The following is a 16,809-nucleotide window of genomic DNA, read 5'->3' as shown; positions in this document are numbered from 1 at the left end:
ACAGTGCTCAGAATGGCATTTCAAAGCCTGAGAGAAGCTTCTGATAATTTAGAGTTTACCAGAACCAGACATCTCTTAGCAATTTAGCATCAAAACCAAAAAGCAGACGAGGTATTGAAGTGCTTCTGTTCCTTTAACAGGAATAGTGGGAATGAAGATGAATACTGATCACATGCATGGTTCCTTGCATTTCTAGGTTTTCATGTCAGTACTTCACTTCAGGTTTTGTATTTTTGCAGTCAGATACGAGAGTTCCCAAAGCACTGCTCACCTCTAAAATGCAGAATTGCCTTCCCTGGAAATAGAACTCAGCTGGCAAAGAACAAGAGTCATAAAGTAAAAACTGCACTGGGGAATAAGAGAAAGAAATAATTTACATTTACATTTTTAATTTATGAAGCACTTTGTTATCATCCAGATTAGCATAAGCATAAGAAAATCTTGGTCGGCAGACTGAAAAAAACCCGATTTTGACAGCCCTGTTTTCCTTTTATTCTTTCATTCTACCATCTTCCCTACCTCTTGGTCATTCCTTCCCATCATCCATGCCTTATCCATATTCCACTGTGCACACCCCTTGCAGAATCACAAGCACTCTGGCCACCCTGACACTGCATTATCCCATAGTTATGAAGCAGTTTAGTTTTACATACAGCCAGCCTGGAGTGGTGGAAGACACATGTTATCCAAAAGCCTAGACATTTCCAGGAAAACTTTGCTAACAGCCAGTCATCACTCTCTGAGAAGGATGTGCTATTTAGAACATGAGTACATTTTTGCAACTTCCTTAAAACATCATGTCAAGAGCTCCTTGAGTTTTCATGAGGAATAAAACCTCTTCCTGCTTTTTTCAACGAGAGCTTTAAATCTAGCATTGACTTCAGATAAGGTTTTCTACAGCCAAGGGCATAGTGTTCCCTCACACTGTTACTGATGCTCTGAGCATAGGATTTGCCATGGAAATATAATTGGAACTCACATATTACATTATCCAAATTATGTCCTTTTTTCTCTCACACTTGTTTGGACACTATCCCAATTAAGACCCAACACACAGTTTACGGTTCATGCCCATTTGGAACTACAACAACAGCAGCAGATTTGTATGTAAGTAAATGCATCACAATTCTATACTGTCACAACTTTTGGTTTGACAAACACTTTGCCATTTTGCAGTGAACTCTGAACTCCACTGACGGTCCTGTGTTTTTAAACCCAACCCATGATTACAAGAAAAATCTCAATTTCACATTTTACTTTGCCTTTTAAAGCAGTGTTTGAGCCCTCAAGAGTTGTGCAGAGAAGTTTGGAAATATGCGAATGTTTAAAAAACAAAAATCAAAAGAACCAACAAGTACATATTTCTTAAATCCACCTCAATCTATCTCATGATTTCTGGGTGCTCCAGATTGGACAGTCCAGTTGCAGAGGAAGGAATTTTACAGAAATTTAAAACAAAGAGATATGACAAGCTATGAGAAGGATGTAAATACATGCATAACTTCCTCTCTGTCAAAGTGTGGACTGTGCTTACACTCGTTTGCAGACATCTGATTTAAAAGGCAGCTGGAAAGTAAGACTTTTCTAGGGATCATTAGTTGTGGAATTAATTCACTGTTGGTTTGGTCATTTGTGAATCGTGTGGGTATGCTCCCAAGTACCAAGGGAGGAAGCAAGGGAAGGACTTCTGTTATTTACAGTGTTTGAATGGGAGAGTTCTAGTGTACTACATCTGAAAATGGATATTTACATATTGTATGAGCTTTGGCTTGAAAATTAAATTACATAAAAGCGTAAGAAAGCACAGATTGTGTACCTTTTAACATACAAGCAGAAATACATATCACTAGAGTACTGATACTTGAAAAAAACAAAAATAACACCCACAAGAAATTACACATTTCATTATCAGACTATGGTTCTATGTACATTTATGTCCAAACATGTCCTTAGGGCATAGCCATTCAGGAAAAAAAAAAGTTACAAGTCACTGCAATACTAGGATCTATAGTCTGCTTCACCAGTTCTTATTTTCACTGAAGTGAAAATATAGTACAGGAAACTGAGATTATCCGAGTGCTTTACAGACCATTATAAAAAGAAACAAAGAACAAAGGGAAGGAGAGTTAAATCCTGTCTCTCTGGTTCCACACCCTTTGATACCTGCTAAGCACTGCTGACTGCAGGACCTCCAGATCAGTCTATGATGTTTCATTGTTTCATTAAGCTTCAACCTGTGAACTGCCATCTGGCATAGCTGCATTTGAGGAAAATACATCCTTAACTCTTGCTGTCAAAACACCAGCCAACTTAACAATGCATATACGTACATGAAATAAATAACCATTCAATATTCTCTGAATGAGCTACCGTTTCAAGGCTGAGCATTATAGTCCGTAATCAATTTAACTTCATATTTAGCTTAGTGTACAGATTCCACTGTTAAAATGTTATGATCTCTTCTACCTTTTTGATGGATGATGTGAATTCTCTTACACAAACATGGTTCTCAACTTCTCTGAAGTCCACGGTGAGGTTAACTCTTTCCACAAAGCACCTAAAAGTACAGTCACTGTGGATAACAAGTTGCACTAAATATAGATGTAACATGAAGAATGTCACTACATAACAAATAAATTTTAAAAAATATACACTTTGAAGGGGTGGTGTGCCATGTTCTTCCAGCCTACCCTCTATTCCACAGGATGCTACATCTTCCTCTCAGATCTATAAAAACAAAGCCACTTGAAAAAAAAAAACCTCTAGTTATTTGCAAAGTAGATTCACTGAGGAGTTATTTTGAACTGATCCTAGCACCACATTTCCTTCTGACATCCTGTAGTCTACTGTATTTAATCACAATCGATATTTATATTGCATAACTTTGATACAGATCGAATAGCATGTCACAGCTCCGGCATTTCACTTAGTGCATGCTGTTTCCATTTGTTCTTAGGATAACAATTCCGTCACCAATGTAATATTAAATAAGATTTTAAGACAGCAGATGGCATCACTTAGTTATTTTTAACTGTTGTATGCTGACCATTTACTCTGCAGCATAATCCATTTTTGAAGATTGGTAAATGGAGCTCTATGGACAACACAGAAAAGTGACATTTCAAAAAATGAAAAATAAGATATTACCATTTTGCCTATCTGGTTGCCTTTATCTGTATTGCATTTCATACAGGTATCTTAAAAGAGCTCACAGCTTCCCACAGTGGTGGCTGCTCTTCTTTGATTCACCAGATACCTCTGAGCCTGTAAGTGAACCTCCTAAAAGTCACCAGCTGAAGGCATTCATATCTTCACCAGATCAGCAAGAACAATGACTGGTTTTCAGAGACCTGGCAGATGTGACTGCAGCTTAGTGGGAAATCATAGACTCTTTTTCCTCACCTCTTCCCACTGGGATCACTACTAGAGCTACATCACGCCGGCAGGCACAAAATCACAAAATATTTCGAACCATTATTAGAGGAGTTACCCATTCAACAAATCAGGGCTGACAGAAATGGTTAATACTAGAAAGGCTCTTCATGCCCATGCAGCATCACATGGGAAATAACAGCCAGGATTAAAACAAACCTAGCTCTAAGCTTTGCAAGTGGCTGCAAAATAAAAACTGCTGTTCAGTCTTCCTTTTATAATTTCTTTCTCAATGTTCTTTATATAATATATAGCACGATGTGAAAAAAGGCAGAAATAAATTGTGTATTCAGATGATACATAGATCTGAAAAGGTAAACCATAAAAACAAAGGTGTCTGTACACAGGCTCAAACTGCTGTACAGAAAATGGGAATTCAGAGAAGGCAATGTATCAAGTAATTTTTCTGATCCTTCTTCAGAAGAATAACAAAAACATTATGTTCTGCTCAGGGTATTTAGAAAGTGGCTGTCATGGTAGTTTGTAGGTGTTACAGGAAGAGTTCGTGATCAAAAAGGTGTATTTTTCCATGTGCCATTCAGTTAGAATGGATGCAAGAATGCACTGTGGGGATCTTGAGCTTAAGATGTCATCGGGGAGCAGCTGGATAGATGTCCTTTAGCAGGCTGCGTGGCAAGATTTGTAAAGTCAAAGATGGCAGCCCATGGTGCAAACCTAGTCCGGAGGTGGCCCTATGCTGGCTGATCCCTTAGTTAGTGCCATTGCTAATTGACCCCTCATGACACACATACTATTCCACAGAGCACAATGAGAGCAACAGGAGGGTCACTTCAAACCTTGCGTGACAGATGTGTGGGAAATGGGATAAAGGTCATATGGAAAAGAGAAGAAATAAGCCAGAGTACAGGAGAAACACTCTCCTCCTGGCCCACACATACACAGATCTGATTTTCTTTACCCACTCCTAACTTTTTCTCTGGTCTTGCCTTTTTAAAATCTATTCAGAGAGCCACATTGTATGTACTGTCTGAACACAGATATGGCAGCCTTACAGAACATTTAACAATTCTTGGCAGGGTTGCTAACAGTTTATCCTTGCTTGATGGGTAAGTGCAAATACCCACCAGCATGCATGCTTAGTATTTAGTGTGCTTTTAATAGCAGCCAGAAGCTCGACCTGAACATCATCTGTCTGTAGTAGGAGATTTTAAATGAAAAATTAATTATGAAAACCAAGAGGGTAAAGAAATTTGTGAAGAAGTTATGAATTTCTTCAGAAAAGAAAAAAATACTACAGAGAATACTGAAAACAAACATTCGATTCCTTCCATTTTCTATCTTTGTAAAGACCTGTTTTCTCCCCGTGTTCAGATCAGCACATTACCAGTGCACTACCAAAGCATTCATCCTTCTTCTGCTCTCAGCATAGGGCAGAATTAAGGTTTTTCAGCCACTCAGAGCATGTCATTATACCTCTGAAAAGCAGAGTTCCAAGAGCTGTGAGGAACAGAGGAGGGAAGGGAAGGAGTCAATCCCCGATACAATAAATTATAGAGCCACTCTCAAAACTTTTTTCTTTTTATGGAAGTCACCTTTTGAAGTGTTGGCACTGTGTGCTTTAGACAATACTTTTTTTTTTCCCCCAAGGTTAATTTTTTTTCCAACCTGCTAGTAATACAAATTGAACGTCATTTTTTTTTCCCATTATAGAATAAATTAGACACATAAATCCAACAACAGTGTGAACCCAAACCAGCAGCACCATTACTAAAGTCACGATAATTGGCATTTATACTCATTGTGGCCATATGCTTTCTGCTGAGTCAGTTTTGAAATATGTACTAGTCCAAAAGGTATTAGAAGATACAAGACTAAATTCCTAGAGGTCACCAAATACTCAGCAATGTTATCTATAGTGAATATCACTCCCATAATGACAAAATTTATATGATACAAGTTGCCTACAGTAGCAGAGGTTAGCCTCAAATGATCTTGCCCTGCCCTATGTTACAGCTGCTGCTTAATAAAACAGATATTGCAGACACAGAAGCTAAAACCCACAATGCACTAAGTAAGGAGGTCTGTACTTAGGGTCACAAGTGATACGGGGTAGACTTCAAATTTCAGGTGAAGCATATACGTTTAAATATCAGACCATATTTTAACATGACTTAGAAGTCTAAAATTACATACAGAGGTCTAGCAGGGCTTTCTAAAACAGAAGCAAGTTAGTTACGTAAACCTTATTACAATCAGTAGCTATTAACTGAGCAGCCTGTTTAAAGACTGTAAAATGCGACTGAGAGACTTCCCATACATTTATGTGCTTAGGCATTTTCAAGTATCTGGCCTCTAGGTACATATGAACTGGAACCCTTTAAAACTTCCTCAATACTGAAGCCATTCTGGCCCATTCAATAAATCTTGTGGAAACTGAATCTCATAATCAAACTATATATTATATTCTTTATGAAGAGAAACAGATACATAAACAGAGAAAAAACATGTTCTAAAACCACAGGGAAAGTTCTGTAGACATGCCTACATTATTTCACATTCAGCTACAGCAAGCTTTAGAGTTAACCTATGTACAGAAAGCATTACATCCTCTGCAGCTTACTGCTGGCAGGGATAAACAGGTCTCCAGAACTCCACTAGTTCCTACAACGAACTCCTACAGGATTCACTTCATGATTTGCCTTCCTGCACCTTCAGAATTATTTGCTTCCCTTCTTTTGGACTAGTCTTTCCAGCTAAATTCTGAATTTAAATAAACAGTGAGAATAGATGGTTTCTCAAGCGAGTAACAATCTACTTACTCTTTTATCCCAATCTCAGCTGTCCTAGTTAGTTTGCAGACATGCCAAGGGACAGGCTATCTCTTCACTGCCTTTAATAGGGTGCAACTCTGAAAACCTGAAAAATTACCTCCTTTTTTCTGTCTTTTGCAGTGCTTTTAAACTGGTGGTGGGAGGAGCAGAAAGTCTCCCTATCTCGTCATGTGAGAAAAAGCTAAAATTCCCATTGAAGTGACTCACCGGCATTAATCATATATACACCAGATTGAAAAGCACTCGGAACATGAAGCTTGAATCCCATCCTCAGTTAAGCAAATAAGAAGCAAATTGCGCAGCACTATCATATTTTTTTCACTGTCATATCTGTACAATCTTGCACAATGGAGCTGATGAATATAAATTCATTGTTTCTAGCACTGAACTCTTATACAGAAGTGCTGCTGAATCGTTTGGAAGAACAAACAGCCGAGTAATGTGCAACTTCCTTTATTCTGAAATGAGTAAGTATCAGTGCAAAGATTTTTGTATATAAGACATTCACTTCACTTACCACCTGCTTTATGCATTAGAATAAATATCCTTATTGCTTAATCAAGCAGATGCACATCAGAATCTTCAGAAACGAAATTACACTGCAGCTTGAGATACTGCATCTTCTGTTTGCTTGTCACTGGGAATACCGTGAATTTTTATTCAATAATACTAAATCCAAGCACAAAAATCCAAAGAGTACTGTTTAGATTCAAGACTACAGATAAATGTTGGGGGTGAGAGGGGTTGAATAAGAAAAAATCCTACCAGCTCTAAAATGTAGGTTGAGAGGATTTGTTTTCTTATTTAAAAAAAGACAACAAAGTCACATTTGGAGATATATACATGCTGCTGAATCTGTAAGGCAGGGAATTTTCCTGTTCATACTATGTATGCAATGCTGCTCTATGTTCTCCATAAAGTGAACTCAGGCTTTTTGCCTTTCTTGTGTTTTTAACTTTGCCTAATATTAACTATCCAGCTCCCACAGGACTATACTCAGAATTACATATGAAGAATATTCTATTAGCCATAAAAACAACAGTATAATTATAAAAAGTGAACTACACTCCTCCTATTTTTCAGGGAAGTATTTGAATGCCCAGGAACTAGATTATGATCTGCTATGGTCCTGCAAATTCAGGATAAATCAAGCATTGCTCTAACATTACCTTGGCATTAAAAAAAAAAAAAAAAAAAATCAAGGCCTCATTGCAATAAAGTGCTTGAGCTATTGGCGAGTTAACAATTTATACTGGCATTTAATTAGAGTGCATTTCCTGAAGCTAAGGCACAGCTTTAGCATGCGCAGGGCTACTCTTAGCAAGAGATTCATTCTGTTCAAATTAACACTCATCTGACAAACAGTTTTAATATGTAGCAACATGAAACACAGAAAACTAGCCAAGGATGTAAATTTAGCTCCTCACTGAATGTTAAAGAATATCCAACCCAGAAATTATAACTACCACTACAAATAATACTTACATCCTACTTATGTTTTGCAAACATAAGAGCAGACCAGACAAATTTCCTTCTGGGTAGATGTCTAAATATAAGAGTCTTGGTCAAAAATTGGGATCTGCTATACGCTTTATACATTTCTATACCACTAGAGGAAATGCTTGTATGACTTCAAAGCTTCAGCCCATTCTACCTCCTCATACGTGAGTAGCAGAAATCAAGTGGGAACAATACATCACATAATTTGAGACTTGTGACTGTTAAGAACAAATCAACTATGGTTGGTGTATAAGCCAAGTTTGTAGCGACTCAAAGAGCATACTGAATCCACAGGCATCAGAGGGGACCAATCCACATCTGTGTGAAGTATCTAGCTCTCAATAATCACTCCAATTTACATTTGGGAAGACCAAGTTGAAAGGTTTGTCTTAGGTACTTAACAGACACTCTAATTAGGTGTTTAAATTTAGGTCAGGTAAACTGTCCACACACCTGCAGCCCTTCTGGCATGATCAATGAAATCTCAGCCCAGTGAATCCTCCATACCTCAGGTCTACCACACCACCCTTAGGTCCACACAGCAGTGATACAAAAGGGGGACAGTTCTGAAGGTGGTCTCCCAGAAGTACATCTAAAAAGCCATGTGCTTACAGGACAGAGAGATGACCATGGCTTTCATCAAAACAGGGAAATAGGCTCTTCTTTTAGAGAAAAGCCTCATGGCCAGAACACTAAGCAGATAAGGAAATACATTTCTGGAAAAAAACAAAACAAAGAAAAAAACCCACAAGAAACAAAACCTAAAAACCAACCACCACCGCAAAAAAAAAACATTACCAACCAGTGCAGGTGTAAGATAAATGAGGAGATCCTGATCTTAGGCTATTCTCTAGCCTAGTGGCTTGTAGCTTTTCCAAGAAACACTGGAGTTTGAACCTCCTGCCAGGCCACACTGGAGAACAGCAAACCAGAGTCTTCTGTGTCTTGTGCAGCCCTGTCCAGCATGCTGGCAGGTCTGTGTTATGGCACCAGCTTCTTCCTTTCCATTGCACAGTGAGTTCAGGCACACACTCAAGGCTGTAGTTTCCCCTTCAGATAAAGTCAAGTGTACCAAAAGTCTGTTAAGACTTTGCAGGTTGACACTTCCCTCCGTATTTTAATTTAACCACAAGGCAATTGTTTAAGGTCATAAAGGAACCATTTGTAGAGACACCAACAGAAGTCCACCGCTGTTCTCAGATGCTGACCCCACCCTGCTACTCACTGTACAAGTATGAGCCCATCATTCAAGATCCAAAGCTTAATCCTTTCTCTTCCAGATGCTTTACAGAAACTGTTGTGAGACAGGCTGGAAAGCAGTATGAAGCTCTTAATGCTAAATTTCAAGTACATTTTCTGCACTATTATGACTAATTCCTCTTTGTTGTCTGTTTAGAAGTATACTGAAGTAACATACACAATAAATAAAACACATGTCTGAAGAAGGCCTCAGATGCTCAGAAAGTCCTTTGTAGTTTGTAGTTCAATCCATTTCTTCTCAAATTTAATCTGACACGTTGGCTTGTTAGGATCTGTGTGGTGCTTCAAATATTTTCAATCAGTCTTACTAAGACCAATTTCCCCCCCATTCAGACTAAATGGGAGTTTTCATCCACGTGATCTGGACTTTTTCACTGATCAGAGAACAATCCTAAATTGACAATGGCAAAACTACAGTGAAAATAGAAAGGGGATGATCTGAATAGAGATAATCAGAAATAACAAGGTTATCTAAACAGAGAACTCAAATGAAATCTGAGTCTCTTGGAGTCAATAGGAAGATTATACCTTTCACTCTTGCAATTAATTTCTAGCCTTATTATGTGCACTGAAATACATGCTTGCCTTTCTTACTATGTAACAGTACAAGGGTCTCAGAAAATTATGTTGGCAAATAGGTATAATGACCGGTCTTGACTCTAGTATAACATGAAAGAAACAAAAGAAGGCTCATGAAGAATTGTAGAAGCAAGCACTGAATGCCTGAACGGAACAATTCACGGGAAGTTAATCAGTACTCAATATGACATTGAGTAGGAGAGCAACAGAGTCAGAGTAGGAGACCTATGGAGAAACAGCAGAAAATGCAAACAAGGAGACTTAAGAATGAAATAACAATGTCAACAACAGACAAAGAAAAATTCAAGGCATTATAAAATGAAAATTGAAATGAGCAATCAAGATGCAGGAAGGCAGAAAAGAAAAAAAAAAAAAGACCAGAAAGAGTAATGAATAATTTTTTTTAAATTTACTATTGAAAAGAGTGACAATGTGCTATACAAAACTTAGCAATCTGTCAAATTTTAATTCTCTTTTCAATTACTAATTAGGCTTTCTCATTGATTCAATGAAATTACAAACTTTCAAGAGTTTTAATGTTAGTGACTTTCTTTTGCCCCCACTATGATCTGCTCATCACAGTGGAGAACCAGAATCCCAAAGAGCAGAATGGGACATTTGCTGCCAGATTATCTCTGCCCCTTAATGCTACAGGAACCCTGAGTAAATGTCTATACTAAATGAAGAACATGGCAGAAATTTCAATGACATCAGTGGAGCAGGATTTCACACGTGTTTGGGACAAATAAGCTTCTCTGAGAAAACAAGTGATCTAAAATTTTTTTTTTTTTTTTTTGTTAGTCTTGACTGGAATAATTACTTCCCCAACCATATGAGCATCAAAGAGAACATAAGCAACAGGCATTAGCAGGCACACAGCCACACGATGCACAGAAGTGGTACCTGCACACGACCATTATCAAGCTACGCACACACTCATTTGACACATCTCCATTTCTTCCTCCTAGCTCTCCAGACTGATTTCCTTTTAATCAAAAAAGAGTCAGAAAGAATCTGACTGGCCCAGAGCCAGTGTGTCACTTCAGTGTCGCCTTCTCTCTCTCCTCTCTGAGGAGCAGCACTGGGACACAGAGAGGAGGAAATCCAGGCATTTCCCCCACAGCCTCAAAAGCAGCAACAGTGGTTAGAGCAGGACAAAGCCATTACAGTTAGTGCTGGAAACTAATGCCCAGACCAAAGTGCAAAGGAAGATACCTGGAGCTTTGCCCCTGCTCCTTTAGGGACAGTACACAAAGCATGTTGCTATTTACAAGCTACAGAGAAAAAGCCATTTGCGCTCCTTTCACTTACAATGGCTTTCTACTACATGTATTAAATATCAAAAAGGTATAAATGAAGGTGCATTGGCCATGGGAACAGTAACTCATTTTTGTATTACTGCTTTTGCTAAAAGTACTTCAACAGCAGTTTATGCATTTCAGAGTATGAAGTCTTTTTGCTCAAATTCAGTGGGAACTTCGTGCAATACATGCCCCAGTGAAATCACGTGCATTAAAAACTGGCCCACTGGCAGCCATGAGCCCTTGACGAGATTCAGTATATAGACAGTAGTGCTTACTCTGGAGCAACCTGGGAAGGCATCCTTCATCTGTTCTCCTATTTTAATTTTAGTACTTAAGACTAATTTTTGCAATAATTCTTTATGGTAAGAAAGAAGACAATGGGCATAATCTCTTTCAGAGAATCTAATACTAAATACAAATGCCATTTCAGAATAGATGTTGTTATAGATTAGGTATAATTAATATTATGCTGAAAATGGTCAAAATTGCATTAAATTGTGTATCTAGGGAACTCTGATAAAGTAAAAACTCTGGTTTGCAGCTCTGTGAGAACAGAGGGTTTCCTGCATATTGCAGCAGCACACAAAATGCACCAGAGCAAACAGAAAGATTAGTCACTGTACTCTAAAAAATGTAAATCCGAAAGAGACATGCATCAACTTCTCTGCTCACAGTCACTAAAAGGCAAAGACAGATTTCACACAGCAAAACTGGATTTGAATCTGTAGCAAAAATGCTCAGAGTACCTGAAGTTTTGCTGGAAACAAGAGAAAAGTTCAAAGGCAAGCAAACTTCCATTTCTGCAGTGGAGAAGGCAGCAGTGAGAAAATTAATCTTGTGCATTAATCTTAGCATTCCTCACAAGTGACTCAGGCCTGCAGAAGAAAACATTCCCACTATCTGGTTAGAAAACGTCATGTTTCTCACATGGAAGGGAGGAGAGGAGCCCGAGCTTCAATTTTACTACTTTTACTGATGAATCCGTTTGCAGACCCTTCAGCTGTTCAGAGTCCCAAACTGCTAAGCAAAATAGTTTCTTTACCAACAAAAATTAAACTAGCCCTCACATGTATAATAAGCTCAAGTCAGAGCACTCCTAAGCAATTACTTAACAATTCATAATTTATTGTAATAGTTCTCTGTGAAAGCATCTTAGAACTACAAGCAGCATCTCTTCTACATTACTGCTAACAACTCTGTAGGAGTATGTGTTTACACACTTAAGAGCTATAAATACATACTTTACATGGTGACAAGCATAAATAAAGTCCATCAAGCAAGGAAGAGTAGGGAATACCCTTGGTGAGCTGGAGGAGTGAGAGAGGTCAGAAAGCCACCTGCAGCACCTGAATCTCCACCATTTCTTGTGCCTGAGCCAAACGGTTCCTTTTTTCTGTGAACACCTGGTTCTGCCAGGAGTGCTGACTGCATGCAGTTCTCATTCCTCTCAATAAAAGCCAATGTAGGTACCAACTGGGAAAAAGTACATTGCAAGGGTCAGGTGCAAAAAGGACAGTCAGTCCTGATGCTTCACTCTCAAACCCTAAACACTTGCAACAGAAGCAAGAGCATCCCACCGGGAAGTACAAGAAGCAAGGGGAGTTACAACCAACAGCTTTCACAACCACCAGCGTGCTGAGCAAGCAGCTGCTCAAACCTGCCCCTAAGAAACAGCAGATGCGGGTGTCCCAACTTACACTAAGTCAGAGCACTGAATGACTACACTCATCATCCAGGAGAGGCTCGTATAACGCCAGCTCTTGGCCCACTCACCCTCCTCAGGATAGGAGTGCCAACGTGGAAATTGCAACACGTGGGAGAGCAAACAGGAGGCCAGTTACGCCAGAGCTGAGTGCTCAGTGTGCCTGCCTGAGGGGGGAGAGGTGTTCCTCAGCATCACCCCCTTGCCCTCGCATCCCGCGGGTCTCGGGAGACTCCAGCCGGATCTGAAGATGGGATCGGCAGGACAAGCAACTTGAACACTGAAAGCTAATTTCCTGTCTTCATAAAACATACGGGCCAGCAAGGCAGAAGATTTAATAATGCCTCCTGTAGAAGCAGGTAAAAAACCCCAAAACTTAACCACTTGCAGAACAAGAAGGAATCAATACAGAACCATTAAACCATGCAGAATGCTTATGGTAGGCAACAGATTGTGATTTATTCACTTTAAAAGTACTTCCCAATACAGTTACTCAGCTGAGCTTCTGTTTTGTTTTTTATTAATGTGACATGAAAGTTGAATTCAGAATTATTTTTCTCTATTTTTATTTATACACGTGGGAACCATTTACAATTCAAATGCAATTTTTTACTGTGTGCCTGAATGAAAATTACCAGTTCAGTCTGAAGAGTTTTTCTGCACCAGCTTGGGTCTTTCAGTAATTGCTTTTTCACAACATAATGTATTGAGAAAGGACTGAGATTACTGAAAATAATTGTATTGGCAACCAAGGAAGGCAAATTATTACAAGCAAATAGTTGAAGTTTTTAAAGCCAAGTCGTCCTATTATGAATTGTATTTCCAACTTTCTTCCACTTTCTTTTAGTAAATATTTCATTATATTCTACTGGAAATGTTGTACAGGGTATAAAATATTCCTCATGTGTTTTCCCTCTCTCTTTCTTTCTCCATATCTTGCACATCAGGTCAGTTTCCCCACTTCACAGCTCAGCTGAAAATTTTAACCAAAAAAGTGTAAGAAAAATAAGTTTGAAGAATGCCACCATAAAACATGCAATACTTTGCTGTTTGAAACAACTCAAGGAATTTTTCCACTTCTCACCCTATGGTAAATGATGTAAGAAAAAATGATGGAATTTAAGTTATTAACAGATTTTCCCATCTATCTTCTGTATCTCACTGTGGTGTACAAAATCCTTAATCATTTTTCATTTTTTTGTTGTTAGGGGGGTTTTTTTGGTTGCTGTTGAGTCTGGCACAGACAAGGACAAAGTGTCTCCAAGCCATGACCTATTAGAAGCGTTTATATGAAAAAATAAAATATAGCCTTGTTACTAACAAAGTGTTTATGTCAATCTGTCAACAAGTTACAAAGAAAACAAAGTGAGACAGTATGAGGAAAAATAATTATATCAACTAATTAGACTGATGAGTTTCCAAGATGATTTTTAAAATGAATGCTTTCAGAAAATGTGCATATTACAGCCTCTAAATTATATATGTGTAAATGAAAGACTATAACAGTTATATCGAGAGAACACAACACAAGAAAGTTTTTCTTGTGTTCTTCTAATGAAGTACTAATGCCAATAACTTCCTTCTCCTCCAGCCACCAGGTGCTCAGTAATTCCTCCCAAAAGGAAGGCCAAGTAGGCATTCACACATATTCATTTGCCATTAATTTTTTTCTTTCATCTATAGTCCACTAATTATCCTAATCTGCATACATGCTATCATACATATTTACTAACTTTTCATAAATATACAGCACATTGATATGAATTTGGGGAAAGGCTATAGAAAACTTCATAAATAAATGTACTCATTTCATCAGTGTCGGACAGCTTTACTAAAAGGTTTCACCAGAAAGATTATTATCCAGCAGTAAGAATCATAAACCTAGTTAACCTTAACCCAGCAGGGCAGAAATGGCAAATCTTTGTTTACTTTGGAGTGACTGGTGTTCTAATGCTTTAGAGCATCTCAACTGTAATTTGAAAGGCATCTCTCAGAAAGTCACTCACATACATCATCTAGGAAAAGAGTAATAAAGCAAGCTGTTGATCTTTAATAAATGAAATAAATAAGGATAATCCCTTATAGGATAATGTCAGACATCCTCTGACTCAGTAGAAAAATAGGGAAACTCAAACCACTGAGAAGTGAAGTAACATGCCACAAAAAGTCAGTAAAAGAGAGGGAAGAATATTCAGTTCTGACAAGTTACATTGGCCCCAGGATGCAAGACTTACACCTCAATTTAAAGAAGTCCAACATACGGTAAATTAGGACAGCTATAATTTAAGATTTTCTACAGTGCCATTATACTCTGTAGAAAACTAAAATCAGGAGTTTCTCTGATCTTTATTTTAAACAGTGAACTAAAATGCTTAGAATTGTTAATGTTAAGGAAGCAATCTTTATATAGTTCCAGATAGTAAAATGCAAACTTTTTAAAAGAGCTCTTCAGGTCTATTTCATGATGTCTGGTTAGTAAGATACTGAAAATTTAAGAGGAGAAATGTTCCAGTGAAGTCGATGGGACTACACACACTGAGTTCCATCACACAGGATTTTATCTTAATCTTTAATGCTGATAGTCCAGAACTGCCCAGGTAACTACTTTCAGGGTAGATAAAGATGAACAATGTAACCCATATCATTTATCACCATAGTTAACCATTACTCACTTCTTCCATTCAGTAAAGACTGACTTCTTGATCTACAAAACCTTTTGGTCATCTATCAAAACATGACCCACTTGCTCCACTGCTTATTTAGGGATCTTTCTCAGGAGTCATTTGACCTGCTCCTCATTGATCTTGTCCTTTTCCCTGAAATATTTTTCTTCTAATCCATCTAATCTGTCTGGATGGACTCTACATTCTCCTTTCTACATTTCCTCCTCTTAATACTTCTTGAGTCTCTTTCAATATGCCGTCTTCCTCACTTCCTTTATGCCCATGCTAGCAATATTTCAACAAAAAAAGGACAATTACTTGGAAAACATATGCATTAACCTCTCAACTAATCCCACCGTTACATTGCTTCTCCTACTTCTACTCTTCTTACTCCAACAGCATTATTAGTAGTTGTCTGACTTCTCCTTAGCTTGAAACATGGATGGACAAGGCAGCTGCTGCAGCACTGCCACTGGGTAAACTGTGGTAAGAGACAGCTGAGAAGCCCGTGCTCACACTGCAACCCCTTAATGAATATGAATTAGGTCACCCTTTAGTGACAAAAAAAGTGCCACTTTTCATGTATCATGGAGTAAAAGTATTTGTAATGGACAGAAACTACTTAATAGCCAATATACAGCAAACTAACATTTGAGTTTATTTTGATGTAACCTGCTTACATTTTTAAAAAGTAAACTCTTTAGAAAGCTGTTTCAGGTCTTACTGTCTCACCAGGGATCTTCAGAGTATAAATTTTCTACCACTGTTAGCTGCTTTACATAGTCAGAGAAATGTAAAGGAATGTTATAGCAAGTGCCAACCAAACCTTTTACATTGTATGTAATGGAAAATGCAGCAGAACATATCCATATGATAAAATAATCTTCCATCTGAGACAGAGTCCATCAAACCCCTCAGAAAGCCCTGTTTCTGTTATTTATTTTAACCCTGCACAATCTGTTTTTTTTATGGAGACTAAAAATTAAATATTCTTATAATCCCATAAATACTGCAACAGAACCTCACTGTAGGAACTTTAGAACAACTAAGGATGTTTAATCACTTTTCTTCGAGGATTCTCCTTTAATCTGAGGTTTCAAAAGTTATACAGCATGTTAGCAAAAGTAACACACTGATGAGAATATTCTGATAGAAGCACAGAAATCTGCCACTGTCACATTCTCAGTCAGTTTCTTAAAAAAAAAAAAAAAAGCTACAAGACCTAAAAGAGCTTTTAGCAGCAAAACTATCATTTATTTTCAAATATATCTTTCTATATGCACTAACTAGCTCCTGTCTCTCTCTGTCTGGCAAGTAGATGTGAATGAAACAAAGTAAAAAAAGGTCTCCAAATGTTCAACCCTGCTAAGGTCTGAGTACCTAAAAGGCAAGAGGTTCCCCGCATGCATAAAGCTTAACAAAAACTTTCCATGTCTCTCAAGATGAAGCCTATAAGAGCTTTTTATTTCTTGGTGCCAACCTATTTAATGTAATCCTATCTCCTTGATTATGCATATTCTGGGAAATGAGAGCAGTGTCCTGTCTTCAAATAAATCTTTACCTTTTCAATCCATACA

At 38.0% G+C, this 16,809-nt stretch overlaps 1 protein-coding gene across 2 annotated transcripts in view; it reads right to left on the bottom strand.

Moving 5' to 3' along the window:
- The window catches only part of ARHGAP6 (Rho GTPase activating protein 6), a 333,285-nt gene that overhangs the window by 120,234 nt on the left and 196,242 nt on the right, over positions 1–16,809 (bottom strand). The window contains exon 1 of one of the 2 annotated variants that reach the window (XM_074907268.1): positions 6,213–6,319. The exons of the other annotated variant lie outside the window; for it this stretch is intronic. The gene's annotated coding sequence lies outside the window, so the exon portion shown is untranslated. Of the gene's footprint in view, positions 1–6,212; positions 6,320–16,809 lie in introns of those variants that run through there. 2 annotated transcript variants of the gene reach the window in all.

The sequence above is a fragment of the Athene noctua genome, chromosome 1 (genome assembly GCF_965140245.1).
Source record: "Athene noctua chromosome 1, bAthNoc1.hap1.1, whole genome shotgun sequence".
Taxonomy (NCBI): domain Eukaryota; kingdom Metazoa; phylum Chordata; class Aves; order Strigiformes; family Strigidae; genus Athene; species Athene noctua.
The sequence above is the reverse complement of the archived record's forward strand: the minus strand, read 5'-3'. Positions and strand labels throughout refer to the sequence as shown.